The sequence below is a fragment of the Aegilops tauschii genome, chromosome 7 (assembly GCF_002575655.3).
Source record: "Aegilops tauschii subsp. strangulata cultivar AL8/78 chromosome 7, Aet v6.0, whole genome shotgun sequence".
In the NCBI taxonomy this organism is placed as follows: domain Eukaryota; kingdom Viridiplantae; phylum Streptophyta; class Magnoliopsida; order Poales; family Poaceae; genus Aegilops; species Aegilops tauschii.
The window spans coordinates 75500992-75515225 of NC_053041.3; the positions used below are offsets into that span (position 1 = coordinate 75500992).

The 14234-nt window shown below is 40.6% G+C and overlaps 1 long non-coding RNA gene across 4 annotated transcripts; it reads right to left on the reverse strand.

The window, feature by feature from the left end:
• Positions 1-4646, reverse strand: LOC109734795 (uncharacterized). Of its 4 annotated transcripts, none has more exons than XR_005764214.3 (6): positions 4185-4646; positions 3537-3599; positions 2854-2935; positions 1107-1340; positions 911-989; positions 1-800 (listed from the first exon to the last, which is right to left on the reverse strand). It is a non-coding gene; the product is annotated as an uncharacterized lncRNA (long non-coding RNA). The 4 variants fall into 4 exon arrangements; XR_002225941.4 differs by having other exon boundaries at positions 1107-1343; positions 4185-4626; XR_002225942.4 differs by having other exon boundaries at positions 1107-1356; positions 4185-4621.
• Positions 4647-14234: the final 9588 nt, after the last annotated feature.

The window sequence follows — 14234 nt, forward strand, 5'->3', positions numbered from 1 at the left end:
TTTAGTTGATCGGTGGTATTTCGATTCTTCGAGTGTCCTCTTTTCTACTACTAGTATTAAACAAGCAAACATATTCATCACTAAACACACCTAACCAGACCTACACACAATATCTTTGACCAATTACAGCCTCACGATCAAAATCACTTAATTTCATCTAGCCATCCAAATTACCCTATGGTTAGCCAACTGTGCGCTTAGCAATTTCCGCTGGCCCCGCCCATCCCACGTCCGCAATCGGGCATGAGAATAGGAAATTGATCGCAATCAGATCCCCTTAATTTGTGAGCTGCGTTGCTCGTGCTCGCTCAAAACAACTACCCCGCGACCCATGCCGCCTGCCTCTGCGCGCCCGTGGCGACAAGCCGACGACGAAAAGAGGCAAGGCGAGAGGCGGCGGTGGCGGAGGGTCAGACGGCGGCCCGTCTTTCGCAAAAAAAAAAAGACAGCGGCCCGTCGTCGCCACCGATCCGCGTTGGCCTCCGCACCCGCCTCTGCTGGCCGGCCTCTCCTTACACATAGGTCACCGCCTGCCGCTCCTTCGTTTGGCCGCCGACCAACGCACGGCTCCACTGGCCTCTCCTTACGCGCAGGTCGCGGCACCCCGGAAGAGGGCGATGAAGGAGTAGGTGAAGGACATGACGGCGGCGATTATGGAGACGAAGGTAACAGATCTCCAGGCCCAGCAACTGCGAGAGGATGACCTTGGCGAGGCCGCACAGCACCAGGCACATCGTCCCATCTGGCTGCAGTTTGCGTCGTGGCCCTTTTAATGGCGGCAGTTGCTGGGCACCACGGACCTGCACTCTCAAGGCAAGGAAATTATTTCAGTACCATGACTTTTCTCAACAAATATTTACAGATCTTCAGAAGCCAAAGAGGCTTAAATAGTTAAACTGCTTGTGCTTACATGATGCCCGTGGCAACTGTGATGCATAGAGAATCTTGTACTGTGCAATGCCACACATATATAGCTACATCTCTAGGCCCTGCATGGACATGATCAACACTGTGAGACCCATTTATTCTGCCTAACAACAGGTATGCATGCTGCCAATGTCCATCCATATATGCCAGTACAAGTTAATTTGAGGATTATTTGTTACCAAGACAGGAGCGGACGGCGTCCATGTACAAGTGTAGTTCCGTTTGCCGTGGACGGGTTCCGGCCAGCGGTAGCAGTAGGAGAGGAGGACGGGGTGTAGTAGGTGATGTAGGCGCAGACGATGAGGGCGATGTGGCCGAGGATCCAGCCCATCTGTGCCACGCTCAAAAGCAGCGCCAGCACGCCAGACCTTCTACCATTTTGATCTTGTGGGGATCTTGACCTTAAAAGTGTGCTGCTACATGGCAAAACTGGGCAAGATGTATTACTCCAAATTTGAATCCCACTACAGAGCACCAGTAATTAGAGGATAGGTATTATTATGTAGATATAAAGAAAAATCTCCGGGTGGATATTTTCTGACAAAAAGTACAGAACTAAGTTGTGGTTGAAAATACACTTCTTCAGAAATGGAATAGCAATGTGACAGCTTTACATAGTGCTTCAGAGATATAGCTTTGTACACTGCTTCAGTGTTTATAATGGAATCCATTGCAGCTTAGATAAATGAAGAAGGAGGGACAACAACACAAAATTCAAGTTTTTTTTTTGTTTGTGTGTGTACTATCATACATTAGTGATACCGAATTTGCAAACTGGAAGTATGTGAAAGCAACTTTTAAAATAAAGTATGTAGAAGAAAATAGTAGTTCAGAAAAAATATGAACACTGGTGTAATTGCAATAGCTTGTTTTCAAAATTTAACTATTGTATCCCTCATCGAACTAGAACACAGAGTTCTGCAATGAAAATGATCGCTTACATTATATTTCAGGGTGAAACATTTCCCAACAGAAAAGTATTGGTTAAATGAGCATTGCGTAAAAGTCTATCTAAGTTCTCTTTCTTATTCTTCTATTACCTGGAAGGCCAATATGTACCAATTTGGGACTGTTTCACCACTGAACAATATTGCCATGTTGACCATTTATCATGTCTTTGCAGTATATATAGGAATTCTATAATGTAAAAGTATTATGTGCAGCACAGACTTTTATTTCTTTTGATTTTGCTTTGCTTGTTATTTATGCTTATAGCTTTATCTCTGGGATTAGCATGCGGTGCACTTTCTGAATGCCATTTTTTCTTCCTTGCATCCCAAATGCAAGCAAGCATGCTTCTACCGAGGCTTAGAAGAAGCCATGGAGTATGTTCCAGAACCTCTTTTATATTACTTCATCACAAAAAGTTACTGCAATATTTGCTTTTTTCCTAAATACTCCCTCTGTAAAGAAATATAAAATCGTTTAGATCACTAAACTAAGATCTAAACTATCTTTTATTTCTTTACAAAGGGAGTACACATGATAGACTTGAATCATTTTCTGTCCTCATCGAACAACGTTCCTTTTCTTTCATGTAAAGTTTTCTTGAAAATATCAGTGGATATTTAGTAACTTATGTTAGCTATATTTGTAATGAGAACAGCAAGAAATCTGTGAGATTTGCGGCGCCTAGACTGAAGTTGAAAGGTATTATTACTACTATAATATCAAACATACGTCATTCCTGGAGCTTTATTAGCACACAAGCTCACGTGATTTTTTTTTCAGAAAATGAAAAGAATATACCATAGAGTATTCAAAGAGAATAAATGGCATGTAGATACTACAATGAATTACTCCCTCCGTCCCAAAATATAAGAACGTTTTTCACACTATTATAGTGTCAAAAATGTTCTTATATTCTGGGACAGAGGGAGTATGTAACAGACTAACATGCTGGATAACCACAGTGGGCGAGAATACCTGTTCCAACATACATCAAAGTCGCTGGGAACTCCCAAGAATACATCTTCTAACTTCTCCCGTGGGGTGAAGAAAATTGATTCTGAAAACATAGAAACAACCATCAACATTTCTTTCAAGCAAAATTTGCATGCTAAACATAAGCTGCAAGACTGCTAACACTCACACTCTACATCTATTTGTCATTTCCAAAGAATCAGAAAGAATGAATCTCCAGGTGAAATACAAATAACATTAAAAAAATAATGAACTGGTTATATTAACCGGAGAGGCTAAAGATATCCACAAAGTGTCAAAAGAGTTCACATATATTCATGAGAAGCGGTTTATTGTGTCTAGATCATATTAATCGGCTCCAACTAACAATCACGATTTGCAGAAGTGGTAACTGAGAGAATTGTGTCTCAGTTAAGCTTTACAGATCATCAACAAAATCCCAATTTGATGGTACTTCCATAGAGGAACTAAAGAGAAGCAGTTTATTGTGTCTAAATCGTATTAATCGACTCCAACTAACAACCATGATTTGCAGAAGTGGTAACTGAGATAATTTTTGTCTCAATTAAGCTTTACAGATCATCAACAAAATCCCAATTTGATGCTACTTCCATAGAGGAACTAAAGAGAAGGCATGTTTGGTTAGTAGCAACAGGATTCCATAGAAGATCCGCAACAAAACATACTCTTCGATTCAGACTTGTTGCTCCCATCCTCTTTCGGCACCTCCTCCTTCTCCTTTGGGAAATCTGAACCATTAAGGGCCGCTTCATCAATACAACCACCAACAACTAAGCAGATGATCTCTCATATTATTGAAAGGGGACATTCTAACAGAAAACACACTTTCTAAAGATTAAATGCGACACTCATTCTTGGTCCATTTTATAAAGAGAATTCCCATATTTTATATTCAAATGTCATGTCTAAATGTAGTATGGTTAAAAATTTGCATATGCTACTTGATTAGTTAGTGTAGGCATGAGAATCATGCATTTGTTGTTCCATTTAAGCTCTTGAGAACCAAATGCCACTGAATTCCTCTTCATCAATAATAAATTCTCCAACTTCCTTTCTTTTATGAAGATAATGTATCATCTTTCAAAAAGATATTGCATCATGTTAACTCTTGGATCCACTCACACCCAGAAGGTGCAGCAATCTAGAACAGAATAATACTCAATTAAATAAACTTTTCTAACAAAACCCTATAACAGAGCAAATTATGCACAGTCTTGAAAATGAACATTCATGTGATTTCTCAGTGAGGCGATGCACCTGCGACTAGCCGAATTGACGAGGAGGAGTAGATGGCGGGGTCGAAGAGAGATTACCTGGACCCGGACGATTGCGCCGGAGATGGTGGAGATGTTCATGGCGGCGACGGCGAGGGCATCAGGAGGATGGAGGGCCCGGCGTCTTCGGCGAGCATGCCGAGCTCGAGCGCCTCCTCGAGCACTTGTGGGGCAGATTCGAAGGAGCGGGGTAGAGTAGGGCCTGCGAGTCCCGCGCCTCCGCGTCCGCATCCAACGGCGTCAAGCGCTGGCGCGAGCATGCCGAGCTCGAGGGCCACATCGGCCACTTCCGCGACCTGATTCGAATGGGAGGGGCGGCCTGCCAGGCAGCGTCAGCGCTGGTGAGGAAGGGGAGGGACGGCCTGACCAGGAGCACCGGCGGTGGTGACGAAGGGGAGGGGGCGGCCTGCCAAGGGAGCGCCGGCTGAGGAGGATAGAATGGGGAACGGGGAGATTGTGGGCGGCGATGGGGAACTATCCTGAGAAAAAATGTATGTGGGCAGTGGAGTACCAGGCAGTGACGTTGTGGCGTTGTCCACACCAAAAAAAAAAATCTTCTTTTTACATTCTTCTAAAAATACATTCTTTTTATAGTCAGGATCATTTGATGGTTTTAAAAGTCTTTTGTATATACAATATCTATAAAAGTTGATAATTTTTTTACTGATGAAAAACACATTCGATATATCTGAATTTTAGTTGAGTAAATGAATTCATACACGAAGCAAAAGCTTTCATGTTTTGTTGATTATTAAAGCAAAAGATTGTTCAGTTAACCATAGAAAACCACACAAACACATATCAGTTGGGGGACTCGCTCCGCCAAACAAGCCACTCTACCATCAATGTCGGAAAATAAGTCATGAAGTACTCTCCTGGTGTAATGAAGAGGCAAGCATTCAACATGCCTGCAATAGTCCATAACGTTGAAGTTGGAAAGCTCACAGGCTGTCGCCCTGACATCCACTGCCCTGACATGCCTTGTGCACTTAACTGATACCGCTTCTAGGGTTGCTACACCGACATGCCACCGCAGATACGTGTGTTGTATGTGCACACTTACTAGTCTCTGGAAAGAACTCATCAAATCACATACGATTTCCTCCATGCTTATCTTGAACCTGCTGCCCACCGCAGATTGCGCCTATAAAAGGAATGGCTTTCTTCCTAACGAGCATCCACATCTAGCTTCTGAGCCTCACACCCATCGGTATTCTAAATTTCTGCCGCGCTCACACCCGGTATGTCGTCGGCCCGTACCTCGCCATTGACCACCACCAGTCCCCGCCCTGGCCCGCCGACTCTCCGTCATGGCCTTCTCCGACGGCGGCAAGCGGCTGCGGCGGATATCGACACAGGGGCAGCGGTGGCGCGGTCGATTCTTGACCGGCTGGTGGTGTGCCCCGCCGCGCAGGGGCAGAAGCATCCAGGCGCAGAACGGTTGTTCCGACCTCGAGCTCGCCCAGCTTGACGGTGGCGCAAGCTTACGTCTGCCCAAACCACCGGCACTGTGCCGTCCTATGTCGCCCAGGTGTACCTCTTGCTTGACGTGCGAGTGTCCTCACGTCCCCGGCGCCTCGACCCAACACCCGTCCAGATCGCCGGCGTCCTGCCGTCCCATGCTACCGGAGCCTTCCGCCCTGCGTCGTCGTCGTCAGGAAATGCGGCCTGAGCTAGGCTACCACCTAAGCGGACGCGAGAAGGCGCCCCCAGCTTCTGTCGGTGCGCCTCGGCAGCCGCATCAGCTGTAGGAAGGTAGCCTCCAGCTCGCTCTTGGCCGTGCACGCCCCTTCCACCGCCTCGCGCGCGCGGCTTGCGTTCATCGGTTGCGTTATGTGTGGTTCGTCGGCTAGCTAGATGTGTGTGCACTGGGTGGTCGCATGTGTTCCGTGTCCGTGATGTGCTCTACAGCGGCAAAATACAACCGATGTTATCTCCTTTTCCCGTGTCTATGCATCTCTTCCTCCGTTCGGCATCCATACATCAGGAGGTACCGAGAGACACTGAGATTTGGGAGCGGCTACCTGTCAATCGACTAACCCCAGAATTGGGTAAGTCGAATGGCAAAAACATACAACAGCTAATTCAGAAATAAGATTTGACTGACCCAAAATTGTGGTCAGTCGAAAAGCCTAGAAAACGTTCTGATTCTGTTTCTGATGACTTGTGGCCAGAGTTTGTGGTTTCTGGTCACAGCCCACGTCTAAAACGGGCCTGAACCCGCTAAGAAGCTAACCACTAAACAACATCCACCCAACGCACACAGCTCTACTAGGTCTTCTTCCTCCCCCTTTCTTCGCGTAGGTCTAGCCACACGGCTGAGCCGCCGTCATGGAAGGCGAAATAAAGTTGATCTGATCTGATCTTTCTGAGAGCTCTGTTGATTTTCTGCTAGCATTTCTTCTTGCCAAAACCCTTCTCCTCCAGACGCCCAGAGATCCCAAGCAGATGATCGGATTTCTTGTGAGTTTTTTCTAGATCTCCTCCTTGCATTTCATCCTGTCAAAACCATTCTGGGCGTCTGTCAAACCCATTTGTCCAGACGCCCAGAGATCCCAAGTTGATGATCTGATCTGCTAATACCTCCAGATCTGCTAACTCAGTTCTCTGAATTTTGTAGATGTTGTGCTTCTATTTCTTCATGCTAGGACGCCCAGAGATACTAAGTTGAAGAACCAGAAAAAAATGGATAAGCTCTCATATCATTCTAACATCTCAGATCTGTCAAGCAACAAAGAAAAACACAACAGAAGCAAACCTGGAGTTCAATCTCGAATTTCTAAGGTAGTACTAATAATCCCCCTACCATTTCTTTGTTCAGGCATCATATCACCTTCATGAAAAAGATAAAAAAGATGGTCATCAGGAAATAGACACCAAAAAATTAATGAATAAGTTGGTGTGTTGCACATTCAGAGAACTGAAGTTGCTTGTCGTGAATAATATAACTGTTTGTGTGTTCATCGGTCAATATGTTTCAAGTTCTTGCAGCAAAGGTTCATTTAGATATGCAATTTCAATTATGCCAAATCATGCTACATAGACTTCTGCAGCAAGTTTTATTTTGTTAAGTTTATCCAGAACATCCCCAGATACAAAAATGGATGCACAAAAAAAGATTAAATGATGAATGATGTCCATGTTCTCATTAATCTGTGTTTTCAAGAATGCCTGATAGCGTACAGTAAATACGTAGTCTAAAATAGTTGCATACTTGCCCTGTACTTGCATCTGAACATATGAAATTCAAATTGTACAGTTAAAAACAAAAAAGACCAACCTGAATTAAAAGCATGAAAGTGTTTCATATTGAACGAAATAGATTCTCAGAAAAATACACATCTTCTTGTTGATTTTGAGGTGCAACTACCACAATTGAGTTCATTGTGCAAAAAGTGCAAGACTGAGTTTCCATTTGCAGGTAAACATACTGGGACAAGATGCTTACCACCAAGAATGTTGTTACAGTGCAGAAAGACAAAAAGACAACACGGTTAGCAACTTTTTCTGAACCTAAAAATGTCTGTTTGCATGCTAACATTTTATGAGTGATTGTTAATACAAAAAATTACTCGTATGAATTTTTTCAAGTGCTCAAAAATTCAAAGCAACATTGTCAACAAGTACAATCAAACAGAAAATCAACTGATGTAACTGTGTTTTTTTCTCTTTTATTTGACCATGTAAAAAAACCGATAAGATGAACTTACCTGTTTATGTTTCCTTCTGCAGAACCCAGTAGTTCCGCATAACTATGGAGTACATCAAGACCAACTGTATGCTGCACAAAACAAAGAACTTAGAAAGCAGGTGAATGATAACAGTAATGCATAGACCTCAAGAACAGCAAAATGAAAATTAAACACACTTTTGCGAAGGGATCTGATGAGAAAATTATGAATTGCAGGAATTAAATGAAGTTCAGATTGGAAATCAAAGTTGCAAAATGATGAATGAACTGCTTGCACCAGAAGGATTTCCGCAGTCGTACACACAACTCATGAAACAAATGACTCTCATGAGTCATCTCCAAAGTGACAACATGACTATCCCTATAACAAGTTTCACTTCGCTCTTGACAACAAGCATGGATGATCAGGTATGACTCCTTAAAAATGAAATCTTAAATTTAAAATTTTCCATGGAGTTGAAATGTTAGAGAATCTCTATATGACAAAATCTTATATTGCAGGTTCACAATGAAACAACAGATCCAATATCAAGCAGCTATCAAAATGAAGAAGCAGATGAAGGTGCACCTATGATGATAATTCTGAAAGCAACAATGAAGATTACCTCGCCTGCAGTAGTGATGAGAATGAAACTGATGCAGAGGAAGATTACCTGGAGCAAAACACAGTGATTTGTGAGCAGTTGTCTGCAGATCATGAGTATTCAGAGTTGCAATAATTAGAGCAGAGTTGGCACAACTCTGTTTTAGATGATGTGCAAGAAATGTTGATTAATCACGAAAAACAGATAGCAAAAATGAATGAGCCATTGCAAGGTCCTGATTATGCAGAAACAACTGATACAGATGGCACAAGTGGGAGTGACGAGTCAGAGTTTGAAACAGAGAACCAAGAATATGAACAACTCTCATCTTGACAGCAGTGATGAGTTGTCTAATTCAGACCAACACGATGAGAGCATGCATGAATCAGGCGACCAAGACATTGAGCACTGACAGGATGAGGCCAAGAATAAATCAAACAAAGATAAGAAAAAATTATCTCAAGAAGATATTGAATTTTTTCTTGAGAATGAGGTCATAGATAAAGCATTGAAACTGAGCCAAGAAGATGAAAAGAATCACATGCCAACGCTAAACATGTCATTTGAAAGTGATGCTGATGCACACCGATTCTACAATGAATACACAGCTATTGCGGGGTTTTCTATACAGAAAGCTGCAAACTATCACTGCCAAAAGAAAGATGCTCACAATAACAAAGTGACAATATTTACTTGAAGTGCAACAGGTATGGTAAACCTAGAAACAGGACAAAGCCGACAGCAGCAAGAGCAAAAAGGAGAAAGTACAAAGGTGATAAAAATGCACCCACCATCCTTGAGAATACGACAGACAGGAGAAGGAATTACACAATCAAAACAGGGTGTCAAGCTCAAATGGTTGTTACCTTGAAATTTGAACTTGAGCAATGGGTCGTCACAAGGCTGATCATTCAGCACAATCATGAACTCCATCCGCCAGGCGAAGTCAGGTTCCTGAAATCACACAAGTATATAACTGAGCAAGAGAAAGACTTGATCAGGAGTTGCAAAAGAGTAAATACACCAACTAGAAAGATAATGGCAATCATGTCATCCTTCCGAGGAAGAGGTCTATCTTCATTGCCTTACACCCCAAAACAGATTAGCAACATGGGTACAAAAATGAGAAGAGAAAATGGTCTGAATGATATGATGCAAGTAGTATCATTTTTTGAACAGAAAAAGTCAGAAGATCCACTATTCTTCTACTCATTCAAAACGGATCCAAAAAAGAATGTGATGCATATATTTTGGGCAGATGGGAGTGGAATAAGGAACTATCAGCAGTATGGCGATCTTCTCAGTTTTGGCACAACCTACAAGACTAACAAATACAATCTGAAATGTTCTCCATTTGTGGGAGTAAACGGGCATGGAGACAACTGCCTTTTTGCATGTGGTTTCATTCAAGATGAGAAGAAAGAAACATTCGAGTGGCTCTTTAAGACATTTCTGGAATGCATGGGAGGGAAAGCTCCTAAATCTGTCATAACGGATCAAGACGCAACTATGAAGAAAGCAGTACCTAAATGCTTTCCAAATTGCAAGCATAGGAACTGTTTGTTCCACATTCTCACGAAAGCTCAAAACAAAGCTAGGAGGACATTTGGAAAGAACCAACACTTGAATGCTCAATTTCATGACATAATCCTAAACTCCCAGACAATGCAAGAATTTGAGGAATTATGGCCACAAATGATTCAACAGCACAATGTTTAGCATATCAAGTACTTTGCAATTATGTGGAAAAACAGGAAGAGATTCGTACCTGTCTACTTCAAGAATCACTTTTATCCGTTCATCCAGACAACAGCCAGAAGCGAAGGCACCAATGCTGTATTCAAAGCAAATGTAGCTTCAACTCACAGTGTGATTGCTTTCATGACAGAGTTTGATAGAATATCACAAAGCATTGAAGAAAAAAGAAAAGAAAATGATTCTGTCACAAGAAGAACTTCTCCAACAATGTGGAGTGACCGGGCATTGGAAAAACAGGCAGCAAGACTATATAACAGAGGCATTTTTTTACAAATTTCAGCAAGAGTTGATGAATTCAACTAAGTTTCACATGGTTGAAGTTGAAAGAAACAAACAATATGAGGTGTTCAAATCACCAACGCAAGCACTATTTGACTATAACCCTAGAACTTTCATAGTCATGGTGGACATAGACTGAAACTTTCACATGCATATGTGGTAAGTTTGAAAAAGACGGCATACTATGCTGTCATGCACTCAAAGTGATCCAAGCATTGGACATTGATGAGATAGCAGAGAAGTATTTCATTGATAGATGGAGACCTGAAGAGAAGAAATCAGAACAAGTCAGTGAACAAGTGACAAACCTTGAAGATTTGGATGATCAAATGGCTTTCTTCTCATTCTCTAGAAGGCTCACTGAGTTAGCTTCTGAAGCATCAAAAATCCTGAAAGGAGGAAAGTTATGAGTGAGCAGATAACCAATTTGGAGAAATTAATTATGGGCATACCTTGCATACCAGAAGGTGAGGAACCAAAGAGTTGTTCGTCATAAGTAGCATCTGACACTGTAGCAGCTTTGAGTTTGGGTAGCAGTTCTGAAAACACACTAAAGAATCCGGTATACACAAAACCAAAAGGGAGAATGAAGAAAACAGGAAGGCAAAAGAGCATAGTTGAGGAAATTATAGCCAAACCAAAAATGACTTGCTCTGGGTGTGGCAAACAAGGTCACAGGATAACTGGATGTAAGCCAACAGAAGAGAATGCAACGCAGAAAATTAACAAGAGAGGTACAACTTTTCTTCGTAATTTTAGAGTTCAAACCCAGACAAAAGTATAGAAATTCTAAAAAAATGTTTCTCATATGTTATATTGATTCATAAATTACAGCTAGAAAGGACAGCATTGCATTAAATTCAGATGATGAGAAGGCAAAGACGACAAAGAAGACTAAATGCATTGGTTTGTCAACATTATTTACATAAAAAGTTTTGTAGTAAAAATTCCTAAATATACAAATGGTCTAATTTGAAGTTGTTTTCTTCTTCTACAAAATCAGAAAGAAAACAAGGCAATGCAAAGTCCAAGAAGAAGGCGTTGTAAAGAAGTTTGGAATTGAAGCCCTATGAGATTGAAGAGCTAGCTCAATAGATAAATGAAAGCAAGCTGACACAGATGAAAACATGCGTGCTGAAAATGACAATTTGTTTGGTATCAATGTGTATGCAATGATGCTTGATGTAATTTATGAATTGCAAGATGAGTTGCTCCAGAGTTTACTATTTATGCCATTTAAGAAATAGTAGGTTGCTATGTATCATTTTCCAAACTTGTGCAAATCAAAAACAACATAAAATTTGCAAAAAAAAATCAAGCAAAAAATGAACCGCTCATATTAAGAACATTGATAATAGAGTACTAATATCATGACAAAGTTCCACATGAAGTTGAAACGCCTAAATTTAGCAACTAAGTTTTTACTACAGATAAGCACAAAGCAAAGAACTACACACAACTAAACTTGAAGCAGATAGACTAAGTAGCATTCGAATACTAGCGGTTGGGTCTAAAAAGCAACTACATCCATCGTCATAAACATCTACTGTGATGTACTAGCTGCTGGATTGACTTTTGTTGAAAGGCTTCATGCAGCAGATATGCTTGCACCAGCTCCACCTTCATCGTGACCATCACCTCCAAATCCAGCAGCAAAATTGCCACCAGAGCAGCTGAAATCAGGCTTGGGGTCAGCACCTCCATCTCCTCCATCATCTTCATTGTCATCATCCTCACCTTTGGGTCCAGCTGCAATGATAATATTCCTCTGAAAGTAGCCATCCCAATCAGGAACACACTGCTCAATTCTGGTCACTCGACGAACAGACATCAGCGCTTCTGGACCACAACGAATGTCGTTACCAGCAACAAGAAGGACATCAAAAGGATCCTCAAAAGCAACTAGGACTGCATCCTTGACATAATGGTCTGCAACTGTAAACTTCCTATGCCCAGTGCAGTCAAACATAGGATGTCCAACACAAAATGCAGCTGAGTGAGTGTTGCTGGTTACTACGCAGTAGACAACTCTATCAGTATCCCCAAAAGGGATTTTGAGCTGAGCCCTGGTGACAGCTGAAATCTTCATTGTTTTACGGCTGAAGTCCTTTTGTATCAAAAAATGGAGAAAAAAAAACAAAAAAAGAATTTAAAATTTACATTTCATATGTTTAATACAGAAAGGATTGCCAAAAAGCATGACTTCAAGATAAAACTCAGAGTTGCATAGTCTCTAGGAATTCATTTAACAAAAAACTCCTAATTCCATAGTTTGTACGATATCACACATCATTTTTGTTTTAGTGTGAACAAAAAATATTAATGGTAGAATTTGGTAACCACAAAGACTAAGTGGCAACATTTGCAATTCAAATTCTTTTCTGTTACCACGATTTGAAATATAAAACAAAATAACAAACTAAGTAAATAAAGAAAAAGGTATGTCATATTGCAGAGCACATTGTAAAAACATGTAACTAAATTAAATTCTCAAGCACATCAGAAGTATGTGTAACTAAAATATATTCAAGCACTCACGTAATGGGTATCATTTAAGCAAATCGAAACACTATGATCCTAAAAAAATTTAAGATATTGTGGATACCTTAGTTGTGGCAATCTTCTCAGAATCAGAGCTAGCCATTTCTTCATACTTGCGCTTGGAAACACTCAGTCCTAGTTGAACCACCTAAATTAAAATAGGAAAAAAGTTATGAAGAAAACCTCAGAAAGCTATAACAGAAGCAAAAACATTATGAATCATCAGGGTGACAAAATTTAGAATGAACGTATTTCACAAGAATTGCTGTAAAAAATTATTTACTTAGTTAAAACTGAAATACATCAAAAAACAGTACAATGAATTTTTTATTACTATCATGATTGGCACAAAAAGAATTTATCAAAGCATAACAATGCATGAAAAAAGCAGATATGCTTGCTGTACTGATTTGGAGGTCCTAGTTAATTAACAAATATTGCATAACCAGACAAAATGCATTTAAAGGTTCACATTATATATAAAAACAAATGCGCAAAATGAGCTTGCATTGGATATATATATACAGCAAGTTAGATCATTACTGAAAAACATTAAAAAAAGGTTCCAGGATACGCATGCACTTGCAGACATTATCTACAAAAATTATTGATAAAGACTAGATGAAAAAATGCACAACCTCTAAATTAACAGTTGAGCATTCACCGCTACAAAAAAAATGCAGTGAGCATAAAATTTCAACTTTGCATGATCTTAAAAGAGAAAATGCGCACAGTTGGCACAGTTGAATTAAATATACATTAACTGAGAGAAAGTTGCACACAGAAATATAATATGCAAACTAAAAGAACTAGCACACTAACAAATGTTTTTCATTGTATATTGCATGGGAAGTTTGTCACTGTATTTATGAGAGGGGGAAGAATTACATAATACATACTAAAACTTGCACAATAGCACTAACTGCAATAAATTAAAAATGACCAAAAAATTATGAATAAATGCGTTCAAAGTACTAATCTAAAATTTCATCAACATCATAGTCATAGAAGAAAAACAAAAAGTACCTTCTTCATGGAGCCATCACCAGCACCAGCACGATCCATCTACCAAAAAAAGACGACGAGCATTCAAAGTTTGGGTGAAGGTTCAGTCAGAACTAAATTGCTATGAAAAGAAATCTGACAAGAAAAAGAAGAAATACCTTCTTCTTGGAGCCATCAGCAGCATCAGCACGATCCATCTACCAAAAAAAGACGGCAGAAAACATTTAAAAA